Source organism: Pituophis catenifer, unplaced genomic scaffold (genome assembly GCF_029215685.1).
Source record: "Pituophis catenifer annectens isolate HBS135680 unplaced genomic scaffold, rPitCat1.0.hap2 SCAF_1, whole genome shotgun sequence".
In the NCBI taxonomy this organism is placed as follows: domain Eukaryota; kingdom Metazoa; phylum Chordata; class Lepidosauria; order Squamata; family Colubridae; genus Pituophis; species Pituophis catenifer.
The window spans coordinates 138,781,108-138,791,002 of record NW_027256881.1 but is presented as its reverse complement, the minus strand read 5'-3'; the positions used below and the strand labels follow the sequence as shown (position 1 = coordinate 138,791,002).

At 38.4% G+C, this 9,895-nt stretch overlaps 1 protein-coding gene across 2 annotated transcripts in view; it reads left to right on the top strand.

The window, feature by feature from the left end:
• The first annotated feature begins 1,143 nt into the window (after window positions 1–1,143).
• Window positions 1,144–9,895, top strand: part of CYRIA (CYFIP related Rac1 interactor A) — a 79,239-nt gene continuing 70,487 nt past the window's right edge. For both annotated transcript variants that reach the window (XM_070955583.1, XM_070955591.1), the window contains exon 1: window positions 1,144–1,342. The gene's annotated coding sequence lies outside the window, so the exon portion shown is untranslated. The remainder of the gene's footprint in view (window positions 1,343–9,895) is intronic.

Sequence of the window (9,895 nt, the reverse complement as noted above, 5' to 3'; positions counted from 1 at the left end):
CTATGGCAGGTATTTAGTAGATACGAAACTCCGTAATGGCAGCCGCTGAATGGGACTACCTTCAACACATTCTCAGCATTTCACACAACCCCCTCAAGGCTTCTAACTTTTGTGGTAAACTTTTCCTCTCCATAGTCACAGATTTCCAGACCTCAAAACCCTTTCTGTAATAAATGTCACCTGTTTTAGGGCTACCTGGCCTATGTAAGTTATATTTTAAGCTTACATTTGGTAGGAACCCGTGGTATTAAAAATCGATTTAGAATATCCTGAACCACTCTTAAAAGCTGAAAGATATTTTAGAGCAGTGGTTCTCAACCTTCCTAATGCTGCGACCCTTTAATACAGTTCCTCATGTTGTGGTGACCCCCAACAATAAAATTATTCCTAAAACCATTGAAAATATGTGTTTTCCGATGGGCTTAGGCGACCCCTGTGAAAGGGTCATTCGACCCCCAAAGGGGTCCCGACCCACAGGTTGAGAACCACTGTTTTAGAGGAATGGCCTTAAATTACCTAGAAGTGACATAGGAGATACCAGGTTGGTAGGTAATATATATCAAGAGAAGAAGGAACTAAAAGATTTTTGAACCATGGGAAGGTTTCACATCCTCCATGCTATTCCACCATTAATGCATTAAGTATGTATGCATCGCATACCAATATGCTGCTCTCTCTCTCTCTTGCACACCCCCACAGGCTGGCAGGGAACCTGTTACACCAATATACCGTCATAGCTAGCTTGGCACCAGCTTGCAGCATTTGTGTGTGTGCGCGCGCTTTTTCCACATCCATTTCTTTTTCCACGTTATGAGCGAGCCTTCTCACAACTTCTCTTGGAGCGGGGTGGCACAGAACCCGTTCCGCTTTCTTGCGTGACACGTTTCACGTGGCAGCCGGGGGCTGAGCCGCGAGGGCCAGCCCGCGAGCGGCGGGGGTGGGCGCGCACGCCTAACCTCCAGCAAAGTGTGTGTATGTGTGTGGTGGGGGTGTTTTACTGCCTCGGTGCCCCCCTTTGGCAAGCGAGGGAGGCGGCGTCTGTCTGTGGCGGTGGCCGCTCAGGGAGGGAAAGAGGGCCGAGCGCGCCCTGACTGACAGCGGCACTGAGCGCCTCCCCCCCCACCCCTCCCCCGACGCCCAACACCGAGAGAAGGAAAAGAAGAAGCTGCTCCCGGGGAGTGTCTCCCTCGCCCGCCTGCGCCTCCTCCCTCATCATCACCTCCCTTCCCCCTTTCTCCCCCGTCCGCCCGCGCTTGCTGAGCTAAGTCGGGTCACTCTGGCGAGCGCCGCCTGGGCATGGCTCAACGTTGCCTGGTCTGCGGGGCCGAGGCAAGGCGAGCAGGTAAGGGCAGCGAGCGCCGGAGCCAAGCCAGGTTGGGGGGAGTGGGCGAGCAAGGAGACAGACGCGGCTCTTGGGTGCTGGGATGAGAAAGGCGGGAGCAGGGAGGGAAGCAAGCAAGCGAGGAAGGAAGGAAGGAAGGAAGGGGCCCGGTCCTGCGATGCGCAGTCTTGATCTGAAGACCTCGCTGCAAGCTGACGGCCAGAGAAGAGCGCGCATCCCGGGGCGCCTGGCAAGGGGCGCAGTTGTGCGGGAGCGGTTCGAGATCTGGCGGCTTGTAAATTACTGCACCGCTCCGTATTTAATCCAGGGTCGCGTTTTGGGAGGAGGGGCGGGAAGGGTGGGGGGGGGAGTTGCAGATTGCCCTCCTGATCACCATCTTTGATGAGACCCCACCTTCCCCGGATAGCTTTGGATGCAGTTTGGCCATCCTCGCTCGGCCAGGGCAGTCCCGTCCCGTTGCACGTTTTACTCGGGGTGGGGGGATGTAACCTCCTCTCCTCTCCTCCCTCCGAAGCCTATTTCCAAATAAAGGGAAACGACTTGAGAGTTGGACGTGTATGTATGGATGTGTGTGTGTGTGTGTGTAAAGGACACCTGTTGCTGATTTGCCTGCTTTCCCTTCCTCCCTTGCTGTGACCTGTGCTTCAACTGTGATTTGGAGGGAAAGGATAATAGAGGTTGCGGTTGCTTTTGTGCTTCCCTCCGCCCCTTTCGCAACGAAGTTGTGTGTGTGTGTGTGCGTGTGTGTTGATCTTCGATTGCGTTAGTTATAGGCCTTGGAGGAAGTGCTGGGCTGCCTTCTCTGTTCTCTTCATCCACCCTGTTGCAGGTGGCATGAATGACGTAGTTTGCGTTTAAAATCCCTTTGGGTTGGATCCTGCTTCTTCCTCCTGTCATGTGCAGCGTTAATTGTTGATGTGAGCTCCCCCCCCATTTTTTCCCCTTTCTTTCTCATGTAGATATCAGGCTAGATATCAGGTCATGTAGATATCAGGCTGTGTATAGGGATTTGCTTCGACAGTGGACTGCATCCAGTTTGTCCTGTGGGCTGACCAAGCTTGAGAGAGAGAGAGAGATTGTATGAGATTCATATGTCTTCATGCTATAGGTACAGCTGACTTGAGATGATTGGAAGGGAGGATTGCGGCTGTCAAAAGCTCTTGTTGCTGTGTGATTAAAAAAAAAAAAGTGCTCCTCGCCACATTTTTAACATTTGGATGTGGCAGCTGGATGGACTTTGTTTTGAATGCCCAACTATAATGAGGCTATTGATGCTTTGGGGGAAAGGCGGCCCATCATGGAAAATAGATTTTTGTGTGTTATGGCAAAATTCATGGGGCTTGCAGATGGTTTGAGTTAGCAAAGAGTCGTTTCAGATGTCCAGAAGGGATTCAGAATGCAATCCCCCCCCCCAAAGTATCCCATATGGATTTTGATTTTCTGCAGTAGGGTTCGACTCCAAAGAAGTATATTTTAAATGTATTAAGGATTAAACTGACATAAATGTCTTTGTTAGCATACACTGTTAAATCAATTGCATAAAATTATGGTTCCCCTTTTTAAATAGTTTTATGGTTGGGTTTCCTGATCTTTCTGCTTTTACTGCAGACTGCAAATTTGAGTGAAGTAGTAGTGTAAGAAAGACAACATCAGTCTTGCTGTTTTATTCAGTTTCCTGAGTCCAGATGTTCTGGGTCAAGAGCTGATGTTTGCTACCTCTCTCTCTCTTCCACCCCAGAACGCTTTTGGCGGAGGTGAGATTTTAATCAAGGAAAATAACTCTTAAATATTGTTTCACCAACCTCAGTTAAATTCCATATTTTTTAATGGCAAAGATGTCAAGTTACTGGTTACAGTTACAATTTAGCCTGGTTCTGTTGCTTGGCTGTTGTTGTTTACACCATGTATATTTTCCCATGTGTATTAAGCAATAGCTGACCAATGCTATACAATTTATCCCTTCATTGTATCTTAAGTGGTCTTGCTAATTAGGATTATTTTGGACCTGAAATTTCAATTCAGGTAGTTCTTGATTTACAATCATTTGTTTAGTGACCATTTGAAATTACAGCAGCACTGAAAAAAGTGACTTATGACCATTTTTCACACATGTCCATTGCAGCATCCCCATGGTCATGCGATCACTTTTTACGACTTTCTGACAAACAAACTCAATGGGAAAGCCAGATTCATACATTACAACCGTGTTAGTAGCTTAACAACTGCAGTGATTCACTGAACAACTGTGGGGAGAAGTGTCGTAAAATGGTGCAAAATTCACTTAAGTGAATTTTGTCTTGCTTAGTAAAGGAAATGTTGGGTACAATTGTGGTTATAAGTTGAGGATTACCTGTATAGTGTTGTGCAGCTTTAACACCAGTTAATGTTTGTGCCGGCAAACTACCTGGTATCCTTCTTTCATCTCATGGAATTAAAATCATTGTTGTAGCATCTCAATAATTACATGAATGCCAAATTCATTACTCCCTTTGCTCTTTGCATAAAGCAAATAGCTATTAATTAAGATTTATTTTAAGTTATTGTTCTATTTTGGCTCCTTTGATCTGAAATGTTTTTGACAAAGCAGGAGTTGGCACAGTTCGTACTGCCTCCATATAACCTGCATTCCACTCGCAGTCATGAATGTTAAAATCTTCTTAGTTCTTAAAACTAAAATTTGGATTCAGGAGTTAAGACTTTTAAGATACTTACAAATACAATAAAAGTTTTCTTTTGGGAGACATCATGAGTTGATAATGTTGCTGAGATTCTTTCTAGTGGTTATGACTTATTTGGGTCATAGTAATGCCTTATAGTGGCAACAAGGGTTTCTGTGTTCTCACTTTGTCATTAATACATTAGCCAAGAGATGGAAAAATCCATTTTCCAGACAGTTTGCTATCTTGTGCCAGGCCATTCTGGAGGCCAACAGAAAATGGTACAGGGAAAATAATTGATGAGGAAAGCAAGCAAATGCTGTTCAATTAGTATTATGTTTTATGCTTTAGCATTTGGATTTTGTCTTTTCTATATCTGCAATGAGCAATGAGAACCCAATTCTGAGTGAATGCAGTATTTATGTTTCTTTTCTATTATTTCATAACAAAATGAAATAATACCATTTCATGTGTTTATTAGATTTTTACTTCATCTTTATATAAAAATAACCATAATAACAAAAACAATAGGTCAAATACATTAATTTTCTAACTTGAAATGCAAAATCTGCCACTTATTATTTTTACTCCTAAAATGAGCCATTCTTGATCTATTTGTTCAGCCTATTTATCTTTTGCTTGTTATTAAAAGTAGTTGTGGCACAACTAGATTTTCTCCTTGTCTAAAATAATACAATTTTATACATGGGAGGGAAATATAGATCAGAAAAGCTTCTTTGTAATAGCAATTATGTTTCTGAGCGAAATCCCTTTTTTCTGTTTATACACTAATATATTTCTTGGGAATTGTCTTTGGCCTTGCTTTTATTTTTTTCTCTTTGCCAAATTTAATTGTACAGATTTCTCTGTGTTTAGGATACTGCTTTCCCATCATCACTGCTTTAATGTAAAATATAATGTATAGGAATACTTGTGTATTTAGTGGCACGGAGAACTTTTTAAAAAGTGCTTTCTACTTTCATGTTCTCTTAGTATTTTATCACTTCACATCCCTCTTCTCCACCCAGCAATTCTCATTCTCCTATCTTTGTAAAGAAATAAATGATGGTGATGGAGAGAGACAGAAAACAGAGAGAGTGCGATTATATCTTGAAGCAAGCAACATATTTATCAACATAAGGGCAAGCTTATTTTTCTCCTCTGTTGTGTTAGTGCATCATATCTTTAAGTGGTATGATTCAAGTTTCTGTATTAGTATATAAATTTGGTTCATGCTTCCTTTGAGAACAGCAAAAAGTAAAAATAAAATGTCTGTAACTGTGTATATTCACATATAAGCCCATCTGCAGCTAAACCAAACCTCAAATTTTTAACCAAAATACCATGGAAAATGTGCAATCGGTGAATAACTTGACCCTTCAAAATTTTTGTGTGTTTTATTTTTCAGTTTATCCACAGGTGACACATTTTTCATGCTATTTTTCTTAAAAATGGGAGTGTCGGCTTATATCTGGATATTTTAACACAATTATATATATGGGTATTTTAAAAATACTGTATATACTCGCAGAGAAGCCCCTCTGTGGACAAGCTGAACTCAATTTTTAATGTATTTTAAAATATGGGTATTTTAAATTATGGGTATCAATTCAGCCAAATTTATTTAATTCATTTTATTCGATTTTAAATTTTGTATATCTATGTGTTTTATATCATGGCTGTGCACCGCCCCGAGTCCTTCGGGAGTAGGGCGGTATAGAAATTCAATAAAATAAATAAATAAATAAATAAATTTTGGGGGTGTATTTTGAAAGTTAAAATCCTTGGCTTATTCATGAGGATATATTGTATTTGCGTGGTAGCACAGTGGTTAGAATGCAGTATTGCAGGCTGACTCTGCCTTCCATTGCCAGGAGTTCGATCCTGACCAGCTCAAGGTTGACTAAGCCTTCCATCCTTCCAAGGGCAGTAAAATGAGGAGCCAGATTGTTGAGGGCAATATGCTGACTCTATAAACTATATAGGGCTCTAAAGCACTATGAAGTAGAATATTACTATTCTATAATTTGGTACATTTTTTGCATTTAGGCAATTTTAAATTATGATCATGATCTAAATCGGAGGAGAAAGGAATATGTATGTTCACTGCCTTGAATTATGTATAAAAACAGTAAAGTGGAATATTGAATGAATGAATTCAGTATCTATATTGCAGGGTATAGTCTGTATTACAAGTTGCTTGGAGTTAAACCAAATATTTGGCATTCAGAATAATACTCTGCATGGAGTTACGCTGCCCTAAGTGGGCAGATCCTCAAGATGAAACTCCTCTTGGATTTTCAGCTTGTGCTCAAAAATAGGTAAAGGGCATAGGTAGCTAGAAGGGACTTTGTACAATTCAGTTATGGCTGTTTCTGAAATGGGAGGTTATAAGAACCTTCACTCATGTTTTTGACTCACACCAACATTACTGCATTTCACTGTAGTTGTTTATATCCTTGAAGATCATTTGAAAACTGATACTGGAAAGTAGCAGCCTGGGTAGTAATGGGTTCAGCTAGTTTTTCCCATGTAATACAAGTAGTCCTCAAGTTACAACAATTTGTTTAGTGACCGTTTGAAGTTACAGCCTCACTGAAAAAATGACTTACGACTGTTTTTCACACTTACAACAGTTACAGCATCCCCAAGGTTATGGGATCAAAATTCAAATGCTTGGCAACTGACTCATATTTATGACGGTTGCAGTGTCCTGGGGTCATGTGATCCCCTTTTGCGACCTTCTGACAAGCAAAGTCCATGAGGAAGTCAGATTCCTTTAACAACTGTGTTACTAATTGTAACAAGTGCAGTGATTTACTTAACAACTGTGACAAGAAAGGTTGTAAAATGGGGCAAAACTCATTTAACAAATGTCTCACTTAGTAGTAACATAAATTTTGGACTCAGTTGTGGTCATGAGTTGAGGACTACCGTATCTCTACTGTGCTGGGTTGGTTACCGATAGGCTTATGGATGCAATTCATGGTGTTTGTTATTGTCTATAAACCTCTCTGTGGCTTAAGATGTGGCATTCTTGGAGCCATATCTTCATGAATGGGCATCTCAATGAATGGGTATCTACATGCCTATTCATTGAAGAACCTTGAAGAAGGAATGTTAGTTATTGCTTCCAAGAATATGTGGTGTCAAGTGATGGAATGAGAAAGTAGTTCCAATATGACTGATGTTCTGATTTGTTATATTTGTATATTTCAAAGCTGAATTACAGAATTGACAAATTTCCTGAGTTCGTTGCTTTATTGATAAATCTCAGGATTGTATTGTTTCGTTTCCTATAGTACTGCTCCACATGCTAACTGTACCAATGTGACACAGCACAGGAATTATCCTATTTATTATTTTTAATTCAGAAAATAACAGGTTGCATCAGCATATTTGTTGCATGTAAGAAAATGAAGGGTCCTGAAATACACAAATGCATGTATAAGCAATTATCAGGGAACACTGCTGGTATTTTATTGGCGTCTAGTGTTTATATTTTAGTATGACATCTTTCATATTTGGGATTGTATTTTGGTTTGGATAGTAGTAATTTATACTTGCTAAATAGGTACTTCTCATTCAATCTGCATGAACATGAAAGATATTCTGTTATAAGCTCTATTACATACAGTATACTTTTATTACTTAGGTATAATTTTAGAATTGCCTGTAACCAGTTTACTTAACTGTTTTCTTTTCTTCTGGCTTTATAAACTTCAATTCTCCACAGGTGTCTCACATTAAACTTTTGGAATATATCATAACATGCTATAACTAAAATTGGAAGCTTGTTGGTTTGCCATTGGCAGTTGAACAAATTTCAGGCCTCCAGATATTATCGGACTGAAGTATCTTATCATCTTTAATCACTGAGTAGCTGGACTAGTGCCAATGGGAATTGGTGTTGAACAGTATTGGTGGACCATAACTTGGTCACCTCTGGCATAATGGCAATAGTTGTTCCAAAGTCAAGCAGAGTTTGAATATAATTTTTTTACTCCCAAATGTAGAGAATATATAAATTCTTTGCAGATAGGCATGCTTCTAGAATTACAATTTTATTAGCCAGATTGTTACAAAACATATCAAGTGACTTCACTAATGCCTTTTAATATGAATGAGATAACCTTAAAAATACTGATGCTATCATTTTCAACTTCAATTCATTGCAAAATATTCAATTACCAGAATTACTGTACTATATACAGGAAATATTGGTTTGTTATAGAGAAAGTAACACAGAATTTTGGTTATATGTTTGCGGTTAAATTTTTCTATTTCAGTCTTTTTCATATTTCTTTGGTTTCTGTCTTCCAGACACTTGTTTTCTTAACTTTCTGTTGACCCAGTTTAAAAAGAGTAGTTTCTTTTAATTTGACCCAATAGCATCAATGCATTTTCTACCCTGTAATAAATGATATTGTATTAGTCATACTGGGTATACTATTAAATAATGTAATACCTTAATTTCAAATTCATGGAAAAAATCCATGTGGTCTCTTGGAGCTGAAAATGATGGCACATATTAAAATGGGGGTAATCAGTGTATTTGAACTTGTTCTTTATTGCAGTTCTGATTTTCAAATCTTAGAGATTTATGAGCAATTAAATATTTTGACTGAAATATGTAATTAAAGTATTTTTTTGGATTTTTTTCAGGTGTTTTAAACATATAAAATGCTGGTGGTTTAAAACTGTTTTATATCATCTTTTAAAAAATAAATTTATTAAGAATTACAGTTATATCAATAAAAACTAGTGCAATCTACAAAAAACAAATAAAAATAGGTGCAGAAAAGAAAACATAAAAGGAAAAATATGAAAGAAAGAAAAAAATAAGAATATAACAAAGAAAGAAAATAAATTAAAAAGTAACTTCCCTCTTCTCACAACAAATATAAACATAGTTAACAACTTCTCAATTGCTTTTAAAATGCAACAGTATCTTTGTCTCAAATCACATCTCTTATCTATAGACCAAGCTTTAAAACTTTGTTACTTAGTCCATATTAGCAAAACTCCATTGTTACCAGAAATAACGTTTAACTTTCATCAAATAAACCAACATTATATTCCTTTCCTTTTAACAATCTTGTAATGTAATCCCTTCAAATAATATCCTAGATTTCTTTTCTTTTCTTTTTTCTTTATCACTTCCCACCAAGTCTTTCAAAATTTTAAGAGGTCTACTTTGTAAATTCAATATAGGAAAATTATCCAAGTCACTCTCCTGGTTTATTATTTGTTTATTCCTTTTAATTATTAAAACATCAGCTGGTTTCATTTGTATATCGTTTTCCACATCATTCTTGTAGCCAGTCATTTTTAAACCCATATTCAAAGCTGTTTCCATCTTATCTACAGTAGTAGAACTATTTCTTCCATGACGTGTTATGGTCAGGTGCAAAGAACCATATGTTAAATTGTAGCACAGAAGATTTATTCAAGCCTATAGAAAAGAATCTAGTCAACTAATGCTCAGCACTAAATTGGTACTAGAGATACTAAAGCTATTCAAGGAGGGCTGGACTTGAATCATTTGTGGCAGTGTAAGGATTCTAAACTGATGACACATTTAATACCATTCCCATCCCTGCCTGATTTTTTACAACAGGGTTCTCCAAACATAGCAACTTTTAAGATTTGTAGACTTCAACTCTCAGAATTCCACAGCCAGCCATGTATTTCTGTTATACACAAAAACAGGTAACTATTGCAAAATGAAATATTTGTAAGACTATTTAAGTACTATATTAATATCTACTGATTCACCGCTTTAACTGTCTCATAATTCATATGTGTGTGCATGTGATAATTTTTGTTCAGCATAAAAACCTTTCTCTGAACTAGCATGGGTGCATTCCATCAGTTTATTCAAATAACTGATTGA